The following is an 8,544-nucleotide window of genomic DNA, read 5'->3' on the forward strand; positions in this document are numbered from 1 at the left end:
GCGTTGGTCAACATCTTTCTCATGTCTAAAGCAATATGATCTTCCGGCTCCGCCTGCCGTGTCTCGGATCCTTCTCAGCTGGGCAGGCAAGCGATGCTCCCTCCACCTTCTGCAGCCAACACAGTGCTGGCGGAAGTCACGGGCTGTGAGCGGCTCATGCCTGCTTCAGATGAAAATGCAGGGCTTGCACCTGTGGGCCACCGGAGAAGTGCAAACCACACACTCGGCCACCGACCTCAGCGAATCCCTTTAATTAAGCATGTGTACATTAAACTGTATCTATTACATTTCTATCCTGCCTTTCCTCCAAGGAGCCCTTCCGCAGCGACCTCCTCTTCCTCTCAGTTTTACCCTCTCAACGAGCCTGGGAGAGAGGCCAAAGTCCCCCAGCGAGCTTCATGGGGAAGCCAGCTTTCAAAATGGCAGCGCAATCCACAGCAGCAGCAGCAGCAGCATCAGTGCCAAAGAGTAGTTGTCTGCTCAACATTTAAAACATCATTCTTCTGATAAGCAGCGACTGCAGCTATGTATATTTAATACAACAAAATCTTGCAAGCAGAATTTCCCCATCCTTCAAAAACAGTGGAATATTCCTCTTGGGAAAGATTCTTGGAAGCTAGCGAGGAAAAGGCTGAGCACTGCCTTATGTAAGAGACATTCCCCAAGCAGCCTGGGGCCCATCCTGTGGATTGCATAACATGCTGTGCACATGAGCAAAGGCAGATCATCCGCTCGCTGGAGCAGTCCTGGAATGCTGGTTGGGCATTTCGACAGCAATTTGGTGGTGTTTCTGTGAGGTCCTCTGTGAGGCAGTAAACATGGTTTCTGAGTGCCCTCTCTTATTTTACACATGCCAGATCCATGCGACGGGTTGGATCTATTTCCTCCTTTCCAGTGCCACAGCCTAAGCTGAGATAGGACTAAAAACAATGCACACATTCTTCAGCGTCGTGGCCTTAACACTTCAAGGAGGTTTGGGGCTCATGCCGCCATCTCATACCCTCCCCTGTAACCTTTCATGGGACCAGACTTTTGTATGCCTAAAACAGCCTCACCTCACCAGATGGTTTGCACTTCAGCTCCCATGTGCTCCAGCCAGCACAGTCAGTGACCAGGAATGCTGGACATTATAGTCCGAAACTCCTGGAGGACCCCAGGCGTGGCGAAGCTGGCCCACGGATCCCTATCGGGACACTGAGAATGGTGTAGTTTTCATTCTCCTCCTGGAAGGTCACCAGGAAAGCACATGTGGTGCTGGAGCAAGAGCTCTGCTAGGTCAGCCCTGCTGGTGGAGGCGGACCCCCCTGCCAGCCCCTTCCCCTTGCAGCCCTTGAAAATGCTGCACAGCAAGAAGGTCCTGCAGACTGGGGCTGAGCGACAGCGTGGGGAAGAGAGGATGCCTCCAAAGCAGGCAGAAGGGCTCTCCGCAAGTGCAGACGGATGCTGAGGCAAATTCACGATCTCCCCAGAAGGCACCGCAAGGTGGGCTGGATCGAGAAAGAGCAACTGCCCCGAGGCACCCGGTGAGTTTCCTACGGGGATTCTCCCCAGACCTGGACTCCCCAGGCAAGTGCCACCAGGCCAGCTCAGCTTTCGCTAACCTGGTCAGGGAGGATGGGCTGCATCCTAGCTGGGGCTAAAGGGAGTTGGAGTCCAAAGCATCTGGTCCAGGAAGGATGCTACAGGAGTCTTCTCATGTTCTTGACGTTGCTGTAAGAAGGGGTTCTGGGAGCCAACACCATGATGGAACTGCTCCTCTCTCCCATCTCCTTTGCCACATCCAATCTCCTGCCCCCTCCTTTTTTAATCCTTCCTTTAACTTCAAGATAGTGGGGCATCAAAGGTTGGCCTGGCTGAAGGCCACGCCAACAGGGCCTCCCATGGTTGCTTCTCCTCTTCCCACTGCATCCTCCTTGTTCACTTGCCTCTCCCTTGACCAAGACAATGGCAGTTGGTGGTGAGGAGCACAGCTGGTGGGAATGCCAGCTTACCGAGGGAGGTGGCCCATGGAGGTTCCCTCACTTGAGGGCCCTCGAGAACCTAGAACCAGCACCGGAAAGGGAACCTAACATGTCATATTCAGTATTCCCAGGTCAAGGGGAAAAAATGGTGCCCAGTAAACAAGGAAGCCAGGCCAATGAAGGCAGAAGGCAAGGATCAGGGAAGAGCAGCCACATGACCTGGAAAGGGAATTCAGAGGAAAGCAAACAGGCTGGCCTCCAGTTCTGCTCCAGGGGTGGGCGGAAAGCAGATCCCCAGATGTTTTGGATTTCAGCGTCCAGCATTCCTGACCACTGGCAGAAGCTTTTGGTAGCTGCAGGCCCGAATCCAGGGTTAGGAGAGAAGTTGTACAACTCCTTGTATCCTTTTTTTCCACAGTGCCGTATCTACTGGGTGAATGATTGTGTCTTTCCATCTGCTTGTCACCTACGCGATGGGAGCTGGGGATCACAGAGGCTTCCAGGAATGCTCTACTGGCAGTTGGGAAGAGCCACAGAAGTGGTTTTTCTCCACTCCCTTCCTTCTTGTATGTGGTTTCTTCTAGTCTGGCCCCTGAACACAATCAGAAGAATATGCTGGTTCGAGCTGAGTTGGACCTGGAGAGGTCACAGAATTATTGGCGTCCAGGCCTTACCTCTCCCCATCAACTGAGATGCCTCTTTCTAACCTCTCCTAGGTCCTCTAAGGCCACTTTTGAAATCTCAGAAAATAGGTTCTTTCCATGGCCTCTGCAAATAGGCACAGGCAGGCATCAGATGGTATAGCCCCCTCCTGAAGCCGTAACGTGCGCCTACTGCTTCAGGAGAAAGAATCTGAGATGCCCCGTGATCTTGGGACACTCTCACGACATACGGGACTGCTCTGTATGGCCTGTTTTTAAAATTATCAGTTTCTGAACGAGCATTTGCAGACAGCGGGAGGACTGAGTTGGAAAAAAGAGCAGCGCTTTTTTAAAAGAGCCTCACAGAAGAGTTGCACACAGAGCAGACTGTGCTCATTGTCCCAAACGCTAACCCTGGGCATGTTTAAACGCTTCGAAGTTTAGGTGTGGAAAGGATCGAGCAGCAGCCTTTCCAAAGACATTTCTGTTCCCCTGCTAGAGCAAAGGAGTCCTTGGAACGGCATCTGCAAACCGGGCACCGGCAGGCACCACACGAGGGTGTTTGATGGGGCCTGCGTGCCCCCAGGGGAGCTGCTGGGGAAACCATCGCGTCAGCCCCGGGGCAGCCCCGAACTCTTTTCGCCTCCATGCTGGTTTGAGGCCTTCCCATGGGCAGCGCTGCCAGGGCTTGAGCTGATGATCTGCTGGAAGCCAGGCTGTAAAAGCAGAGGTCAGCGTTCTTGGGCGTCTGGCTCCACCTGCTGGTAGGAGGTGGCATCTGGTTTTCCAAGTTCATCTGAAACGGGATATTCCAAGCAGCCATTGCCCCTATAACAACAAATGTTATGTTACTCATACATTAATATACTCACGCTGTATTTTATACATTATATCATTTCATTGGTTCAGCCATATTATTTCATTCATTGTTACTATATCACTATATTATTATATTAATCTAACTTTGGTTACCCTATTGACCTGTGTCTTTCGCTTTGCACTGTTTGTTCCATTATGGCTCTGAGGATGCAGTGGCAGGCAGAGCGTTTCGCTGCGCTGCTCCTTTGCAGTGCACAGATGTCATTTTCTTCATAGTGTTCTCCACCATGTTCTGTAACAGGATTACCTGCTAAAAATCTTCCTGGAAGAAATTGTGCTTCAGATGGAAGGCATGAGAGAATACATGTGATGTGACGGGCAGGCCATGCCAATCCTACGGCTAAGAACACCCCGCCAAGATGTTTTACGGATCCAGGAGCCCGATGGAGTGCAAATCCGTGGTATAGCGACTTCATTTTGTTTAGGATTTATTAAATTCTGTAAGCCGTCCAGAGACAACAGTGATGGATGGCCTATAAATTTCCCAAATAAATAAATAAATAAATAAATAAATAAATAAATAAATAAATAAATAAAACCCTAGGTTAAAGCAGTGTCATCATCCGCTGTCTGCCCACCGGTCCCCCCAGCAGTTTGATCCACAAACCAATAAAGTCAGAGTGTTCAAGATTCATAAAAAGAATGCTGCTCTTATGCGCAAATCCCAGGCCAGATGTCCAGCTGAGAGTCCATTAACAAAGCACAAATACCGCAATGAAAAATTCATCTATCCAGAAAGAAGTTCAAAAGGGAAGTGAGCTTCACACCCAGCTGAACTGATGAAATGTTGCGTGTTACTAGGACAACCTTTCAAGCACTTCCTTCCCTTACAGATATCACAAACCCAGAAACATTCCCAGCATGCCTTTCCCCAACTCCTCTTCTTCCAATATCATAGCCATCTCCTTCAAAATGCTTATGAGATTGTTTTTCCTACTGATCTCTTCGATATTTTGGCATTTTCAGTGACCAGATGAAAGAGCTGATGATGTACTGGAAAAGTTGCACCGATTATTGTGGTCTTTGAGAAAAAAATCATGGGCAGAAAGAGAAAGGACAAGTCCAAATCTGCTTCCCAGTGGTGGGAATTAGAAGCAACTGATGTTCTGACCCCATCTCAGCTGTTATTTGGTGGTGAAAACAGGTGCATGTACATCACTGCATGGCACACGCGGCTAGAATTAAGAGACCCTCTTATTCCTGAGATAGTTCCTACACTCAACCAGTTGTCTATGCTGTAGGACTGGGAGCCAAAAGTACACTAAACCTGACAAGCATTTGGCAACAGCTTTGCATTTTAATCCACCTGTTTAATGCTTTCCAGTGTACAGATTTTAGCAAGCTTTTAAATACTCCTAGTTTATTATGTAGTTAAACATTAATGGTCTTCCAAGTTGATACAAAAGCTTTGACATGTAGTCTTAACTTTTACTCCACACTTAAGGCAGCTGGGTCTGAAATAATTAAATGCCCGTAAGGGGATAGGCATATTTCCTCCGGCTGGATTAAACATCTTCATGCTTTTCCCTTGTAAGTAGCATCACAAAGTGTTGGGTCATTCCTGGGCAAACTAACATTTGAAGATGCGGAAACTTGCAAGAGTCTGTGCAACCTGGGGACATGCTCTGTAAGGGGGACAGTTCACACCTGGTTTTTCCATCACACAATGGCTGAAACTGAAAGTGATAGTTTTCATGTGTGAAATGGCCTCACCCCAGAGACAAATTTGTATCACTTCAACGCTTTTGCTGCAAAGACTGTTGACATGTTCAGCTGCAAGTTGGAGCAATGCATCCATCAGATCTGTGCATTTGTTTTGGATTTGTGCAAAAGCCCAATGCTGGACACATTCATGCTTGTTTCATCTTTTCCATTCTCTTTCTATGCGTCCTCAGGCCTGCCCGCATTACGCAGCATTGTCTGGCAAGCGGCACTAGAGGCAAAGCCAGCATGGATTGGACAAGTGTGCAGAGTTGTCACAAATATGGCCCTCTTCCCGACAGCCGCCACAGGACACTGTGTAGGAGCCCCTTCCTTGCGATCGAGGCTTGGGCTGGTTCTGCATGCAATTTAAGAAAACCATCAAGTCTACTGAGAAGTCCAAAAAAACTTCTTTGAGCTGCTTGTATTTGAAGACATCACAGATTCCCCAGTCAAAGTTGCAAAGGGCCATTTTGCTAGTTGCATTTACTGCAGACCAGAGTGGGCAAGATGGCCCGGCACACAGCCAAACTTCCGATGGATGAGAGCTCAGGGGTGCCCTCCAGGTCTCCCCCGAGAACCCCGCCGCCCTTCCCCTGGCCATTGGCTGTTTTTCCAGCTTTCTCCCCTTCTGATAAGTTGAAATACCTCTCCTAAGTCTTGGTTGTTGACTTTAAGTATCTTGGCAAGATCGACATTTTTGCTCCACCACTTCTGCCTTCAGCCCTACCCATTGCTGGAACGTTCCCAAGAGCTTCTCTGAAGTTTAATTTGACCCTTGAGCTGAAAGCACTTGCTGTCTAGCACTTGCTTGGATTAACTGCAAAGAATGGATGAATCTTAATCTGATCCGGCAAAGCTAAGCAAGAGCACACACTCGGGATCACCTAACACGGATGGGTGATGCCTGACGATCTTCCACGTGTACACCCTTGCTTTGTGTATTTAAAATATCAATGGGCCATGGCAGTTGCCATAAACAACTAAGGCCAATCACCTCTTCTGGGAACAGCCTCTTTTGTCAGCTTGCCCCTTAATGACTTTATTTCATGGACCATTAAGGATTGGCTGCAGTATTTCACCATTACCTAGAGCTTCTGTATTAACTGACTCAACAGCTTTTGCACACGCCAAGAATCTCCTCCATACATGCAGCTTTTGTGCACAAATGTCAGCAAATTCTGACAGGCACTTGTACAATCCAATACAGGTGGTGCTTTTCCAAATTCTTTCTATTCAGTGGAGGATAACTAAGCAAACAGAAGCAGCTGGTAGTTATGGCTGTGGTTAAGCAGAGTGGTTTCTCTGTCTCTAAGCAGAGGGGAATTCCTGAAGAGCCAAAACAACTTTTAGAGGCTTGTACTGCAGTGAGCAGCATATCTGTTGGGTCTCTAGAAGGAATGGAGTGGGCAAGGAACTGCTGCCCTGGAAAAGGGTAAATTCTCTCTTCTCTGCCCTTCTCCTTCAACAAGCACCATTTAACAACTCGGCTTTTCCATGAAAGCCAAGAGCTAGCAGACTGACTGTTCTTTGTGAAGTGGTCCATCTTGTTTTGCAGTCAGCAGTGGCAACTGGTCGCAATTCCCCGGGGTTTCACATGAGGGTGATTTCCAGACCTATCGAGAGATGCCAGGGGTTGAACCCATGATCTTTCATATGCAAACCATACGTTCTGCTGTTGAGCGTTTCTTCTGGGGCAGCAGGTGTGCAACTGCCAGTACCTGCCTTCCCGCAAACACTGAGATTTACTTCGATGGCTGATTCCTGAGCAAGCTGCAGGTGCCTCTTTTAAAAATGGGAAGCCTATTTCAGTTCGGGTCCCTTCTAATTTCTAGTTGTACATGTGACTTCTTTCTGATCCCTGCTCCTGCTGAGATATGCATTCTCAGTAAGCAAAAGCACATGTGTGAAATACGGAGTACATAATCCATGTTCAACTGGTGCCTTGTGGTTCCAGGGCCTGCAAGACAATGGGCCGCAAGCAGGAAGGGGGACCACTCCTTCTGGTCACATCCACCTCTCAGAGCCTCCTAAAGGAACCACTGCTCAGCACGGAGCGGAATACGCCATTGGGCCGCACGCCTTTTTCAACAGATCCAAACAGTTGGGATTAAACAAGCAGTCTCCAATTCAGCAGAAGCGATCATGTAAAATTTGTTACACAAGGAGAAGTGACCTCTTGTGCCACAACAAGGCTTAGCTGGCATGTCAGTTTTCCCCAGAAAGCCTACCATGCCAGACATCTTACCAGAGAATGGGGCTGGACAATTTGTGGCCTTCCAAAGGTTTTAGTCCACAACTCCCATGATCCTTTGCTGCTGGCTCTTCGGGCAGGGGCTGGCTGTAGTTCTAGGGCAAAATATTGGTGGGGGACCCAAGCTGTATCGAAGAGCATTGTAATTGACATGACTGCTAGTGCTCACTTGAACACGGCCCAGTCCTCTAGAGATTACTCTGGTCCCATGCAATTTTGGGGTAGAATACCAACCCCAGAGCAACCACTTCTTTCAGGGAAGGCAAAATCTAGGCTCACGTAAAGGATCTGTGAGGCTGCAGGTCAATTTGCAGGGATTTCCTTTCAGAGTTAGGCAAGCTTTTTGGGTCCACATAAAATTAAGACTCACAGGAACTGGCTCCAAGTCTTTTCACAGTTCTCTACCCACTCCAAACCACAAACATGCTTCTTTCCCCCCCTACGCACAGTGCCTTGTAGTACCTTAAATACTAACGGGTTATAATTTAAGCTTTCATGCCACAACAACAAAAGTAAATATTTTATCCCTTGAAGCAGGTGTCAGCAGCAAGTACACCTCTGGATCGCTTGGACCATTGGCCAAGTTGCCAGGAGCTTCTGGATGTTGGGAATTAACATGTGGAGATTTACCTTCTGCTTTACAGGTGCCCCAGTGTGTGTGTGTGTTGTGGGGGGGGAAGGTGTTTTCTGTGACTATCAGAGCTACTTCTCTGGAACTCTACTCCTAATCTATCTCAGATTTCCCCCGTCAAGTTCACCACAGCAGTATCTTAACTTGCCCACACTATCACTGTTACCAAACCCACTGATCTCCGCTTGGGTATTTTGTCACCAGAGAATTTCAGCCAATAGCAAGCGCAGGCTTCCAGACAATAGTAAGGCAGATTGTAAGCCTTAAGATGGAGACTTACTTATGCACTAACCCCACTTGCGTAACCAAGATGTATGGAAGTGTCATCATTGACTCACTGACAAATCACCCCGTGCTGTTACATCAGGCAATTTTACCCAACAATGACAACACAAGCTCAGAAATAAAACCGAGTCATGTTCACACAATGGAGTCCCCTTTTGTGGAACCCAGACCTGCTCTTGTACTTCCTCAAGG

The sequence above is a fragment of the Varanus komodoensis genome, unplaced genomic scaffold (assembly GCF_004798865.1).
Source record: "Varanus komodoensis strain SLA01 unplaced genomic scaffold, ASM479886v1 scaffold19, whole genome shotgun sequence".
Classification (NCBI taxonomy): domain Eukaryota; kingdom Metazoa; phylum Chordata; class Lepidosauria; order Squamata; family Varanidae; genus Varanus; species Varanus komodoensis.